Below are 5,335 nucleotides of genomic sequence, written 5' to 3' on the forward strand. Positions count from 1 at the left end.
GTCACAACGTAACTGGGTGATTATAAAGGAGTACTACATGTGTCTCCGAAGGTACATGTTGGGTTGACGTATTTCGAGATTAGGTTTTGTCACTCCGATTGTCGGAGAGGTATCTCTGGGCCCTCTCGGTAATGCACATCACTATAAGCCTTGCAAGCAATGTAGCTAATGAGTTAGTTACGGAATGATGCATTACGTAACGAGTAAAGAGACTTGCCGGTAACGAGATTGAACTAGGTATTGGATACCGACTATCGAATCTCGGGCAAGTAACATACCGATGACAAAGGGAACAAAGTATGTTGTTATGCGGTTTGACCGATAAAGATCTTCGTAGAATATGTAGGAGCCAATATGGGCATCCAGGTTCCGCTATTGGTTATTGACCAAGAATAGTTCTAGGTCATGTCTACATAGTTCTCGAACCCGTAGGGTCTGCATGCTTAAGGTTTCGATGACAGTTATATTATGAGTTTATGAGTTTTGATGTATCGAAGGAGTTCGGAGTCCCGGATGAGATCGGGGACATGACGAGGAGTCTCGAAATGGTCGAGACGTAAAGATCGATATATTGGACGGCTATATTCGGAGTTCGGAAAGGTTCCGAGTGATTCGGTTATTTTTCGGAGTACGGGAGAGTTACGGGAATTCGCCGGGGAGTATATGGGCCTTATTGGGCCATACGGGAATTGAGGAGAGAGGCCGAAAGGAAGGAGGCACGCAGCCCCCCTCTAGTCCGAATTGGACAAGGGGTGCAGCCCCTCTTTCCTTCCTCCTCTCCCCCTCTTTCCCCCTTCTCCTACTCCAACAAGGAAGGAGGGAGTCGAGTAGGACTCCCCTTGGCGCGCCTCTCCCTAGTCGGCCGCCTCCTCCCCTTGCTCCTTTATATACGGGGGCAGGGGGGCACCCCATGGAACACAAGTTAATCTACGGATCGTTTCTTAGCCGTGTGCGGTGCCCCCCTCCACCATATTCCACCTCGGTCATATCGTCGCAGAGTTTAGGCGAAGCCCTGCGCCGGTAGAGCATCATCATCGTCACCACGCCGTCGTGCTAACGGAACTCATCCCCGAAGCTTTGCTGGATCGGAGCCCGGGGATCGTCATCGAGCTGAACGTGTGCTGAACTCGGAGGTGCCGTACGTTCGGTAATTGGATCGGTCGGATCGTGAAGACGTACGACTACATCAACCGCGTTATCATAACGCTTCCGCTTACGGTCTACGAAGGTACGTGGACAACACTCTCCCCTCTCATTGCTATGCCATCACCATGATCTTGCGTGTACGTAGGAAATTTTTTGAAATTACTACGTTCCCCAACAATATTTCCAAAAATGGTAAAAGCTTTACGCCCATCTAAGCTTATGGTTTCTTACAATCTATATACATCATATTACAGTTACTCCTGAGTAATTATTCAATAATACCAAACATCAAAACAGTATGGTATCTCATGTTTGAAGCTCATTATTGACTACAAGCTTATAGGAGTTGAGCTCAGTATTGAAGAACGCAATCAGACCTATTTTACTATCCAGATATTAAAATTTAATTACTCTTTTAAGAAATATTAAAACTACAACTACTCGCAAATATGTGTATAAATTCTTAAATTTCATCAATAATAATGTATGGCAAGGGGCCTAACACTGTTAATGTCGGTCCCATGCCCGGAAAAGGTTGGATGTGGCCTCAACAAATTCAGATTTTTGACTAAGTTACCATCAGCAACGATCATTAATAGCAACAAAATTATGAATTAATCTGTGCACAATAGATTTCCTCTGGAAACTGGGAGCTAAAAAAGGCAGGACACCTAACTGAACAAACATTTTTATCTAAGCATTGCAAAATTGAAAGAAAGCAGAGAGGAGCTGGTTCCACTTCAGGGTCCTCCCACGGCGGTACCTCAAACTCCAGTTTTGCACGATATTTGTTGATTTTGGAGTCCGAAGGCACCAAGATTTGTAGGGCTGCGCTGGAAGAAAAATGTTTGGGCGTCGATGAGCCCCCACCGCTAACCCAACTGCGAAAGCTCCTCCGCCTTCGACCTTGACGGTGATGGCAGCCTCACCAAACTGGAGATGTCCGTGTTGCATCACTCGCCTCCGCCCCGTCGCAGGGGACAAGATCCACACCCTCATCGCCTACATGGACACCGACGGCAACGCCACCATCGAGTTCGACTAGCTCAACTCCTCCCTCGTGTTGCTGCTACTCAAGCCCTGCTAATCAACCATCAATATTGACTGGCCCCAGGAGATTGAGGAGGCGCACGTGACCTAGATCAGACCCGTGGCCGCACCAATGACGTGAGCGGCGGGGGTTGCGTGCAGGGAAGACGAGCAAGGTGGCAACACAAAATCAACAGAGGTAAGACGAGCTCGGGAGTGAGATGAGCAACATCATTACCAGCGGTAGTAACCGGAGTTTATTGGGAGGCAGGAATTTTGGAGTGGCAAGGAGAATGGGGATCGGGATTTCTATTTTGAGGATAGGACAAAGGGGATCAGGAGAGAGTGACATGTGCGTGCAGATGCACCCACGAGAGCATAGTTTCCAGATACAACATAAAAAACTAATATATCTCAAACAAAATATATTGGCAAAATATTCATATTCGAAATTGTTGCCAAATTTGAATACAGAATTTCTTTGCACAAACCAGATAATAGTTTTCTCTAAATGATGACTAAAATGTTGCTTAAATAACTATTAAATTCTTACCCGTGCACATATTTTCTACTCCCTCCATAACAAAATGTATGCCCCGCAAAAAAAATGCAAGAAGCTTTTTGATACCTTTGTATTGCCATGATGTTTGATGAATATATTAAAAAAATCCTTAATATGCGTGTGCCTAGACTAAATTAGATCATTTCTCTTTCTATAAATTATTCTGAACATATCCATAAAATCATATAAAAAATCCCTAGCCAATACCGATGGTTCATATTGTCACTCAAATTTATTGTGTAAAAACTTCTCTATAAAAACAGCCCATATATTAGACATGAAAAAAAATGTTTGCCATGATGGGTCTTCTGCATGAATTCATGACAAGATGGACTCATACCACAAACATGATTTTCAATCTACACGTCGCTCAAGAACAATTTATCGCCAACGGTCCTTCTCAAATTTTTGCAAAGCTTGAAGGTAGATTTCGCTAACTTGAAAAATGTCAATTCATGACCAACTAACAAAACAATCAAATATTATCTTCATTTAACCTAACCTTCTAATATACTAGCCCGCGTGTATGCGCGGGCCACTCTACTAGTTACATTGATGAATTGGATCTAGTTCTATGTCACTCTATGTTATAACCATTACATGAGGAATCGCATCCGACATAATTATCCATCACTGATCCAATGCCTACAAGCTTTTCACATATTGTGCTTTGCTTATTTACTTTACCGTTGTTACTATTACAATTACTACAAAACTGCTGTCGTTACTTTTGCCACTGTTACCATTACTATCATACTACTTTGCTACTAAATACTTTGCTGCAGATACTAAGTTATTCATGTGTGGTTGAATTGACAACTCAACTACTAATACTTGAGAATATTCTTTGGCTCCCCTTGTGTCGAATCAATAAATTTGGGTTGAATACTCTATCCTTGAAAACTGTTGCGATCCCCTATACTTGTGGGTTATCAAGACTATTTTCTGGCGCTGTTGCAGGGGAGCATAGCTCTATTCTTTGAGTCACTTGGGATTTATATCTGCTGGTCACTATGAGGAACTTGAAAGACGAAAGAACTAAGATTTTTCCCTCAACTACGAGGGGAGGTAAGGAACTGCCATCTAGCTCTGCACTAGATTCTCATTCTGTTTTGAGTAAGCTTGCGACACCTGAACCTGCTACTGCTATGAATTCTAATATGTCGCATGTTATTGATGATGCCACTTCTGCTATGCATGATACTTATGATTAAACTACTTCTGTGCTTGATACTACTTTGCCATTAGGTGAATTTCTAGATGAGCAACTTGCTAGGGTTAGAGAGAATGAAATTATTGAAGATGAAATTATTGAAGATAGTGATGATGAAGATTCTCTCCCTAAATATGAATTGCATGTTGTTCCTGAGGGTTATGTTATGGATGAAGAAACTGCTAGATATTTTCTTGCTTGCAATGATAGATCTGATCTTAAGAAGTTATTAGCTAAACTGAAACAGAAATCTCTGAATGCTAGAATGAAATATGACCCTGCTTTTGCTACATCACCTATCTTTGTTACTGATAAGGATTATGAATTCTCTGTCGATCTGGAGATAATTACTTTGGTTGAATCTGATCCTTTTTATGGCAATGAATCTGAAACTGTTGTGGCACATCTTAGTAAGCTGAATGATATAGCCACCCTGTTCACTAATGATGAGAAATCTCGCTACTATTATATCCTTAAGATATTTTCATTCTCATTAAAGGGTGATGGCAAAACTTGGCTTAATTCTCTTGATCCTGGTTGTGTGCGTAGTCCCCAGGATATGATTTATTACTTCTCTGCTAAATATTTCCCTGCTCATAAGAAACAAGCTGCCTTGAGGGAAATATATAATTTTGTGCAAATTGAAGAAGAGAGTCTCCCACAAGCTTGGGGGAGGCTTCTCCGGTTACTTAATGCTTTGCCTGATCATCCTCTTAAGAAAAATGAAATACTTGATACTTTTATAATGGACTAACCGATGCTTCCAAGGACCACTTCGATAGTTGTGTTGGTTGTGTTTTCAGGGAAAGAACAGTCGACCAAGCTGACTTGTTATTGAATAATATGTTGACTAATGAAAATAATTGGACTCTTCCGGAGCCAATTCCTGAGCCAATTGAGCCAACTCCTGAGCCAACTCCTAAACCAACTCCGAAGAAGAGGGGTGTTCTATTTCTCAGTCCTGAAGATATGCAAGAGGCAAAGAAATATATGAAAGAAAAAGGTATTAAAGTTGAAGATGTTAAGAATTTACCTCCTGTTGAAGAAATATATGGTCTTAATATACCACCTATCGAAGAAACACTTTGTCTTGATAACCCGACACAGGTAGTAAAGGTAAATTCTCTCTATAGATATGATAAGGTTGAAATCCCGTCTACTAAGTTTCCTAGCCAATGTTTGGATGAATTTGATGACTTTATGGCTAGACAAGAAAATTTCAATGCTTATGTTGGTAGAGAATTAAAGAGTAATGCTTACATGATTGGACGCTTGAGTGATTATATGGCTAGAGTTAAAGGTGAACTTAAACTCATTAGTAAATATGCTTCTATGGTTACCACTCAAGCAGAACAAGTACTTAAAGCTCAAAGTGATTTGCTCGA

This window comes from Triticum dicoccoides, chromosome 6B (genome assembly GCF_002162155.2).
Source record: "Triticum dicoccoides isolate Atlit2015 ecotype Zavitan chromosome 6B, WEW_v2.0, whole genome shotgun sequence".
NCBI lineage: Eukaryota > Viridiplantae > Streptophyta > Magnoliopsida > Poales > Poaceae > Triticum > Triticum dicoccoides.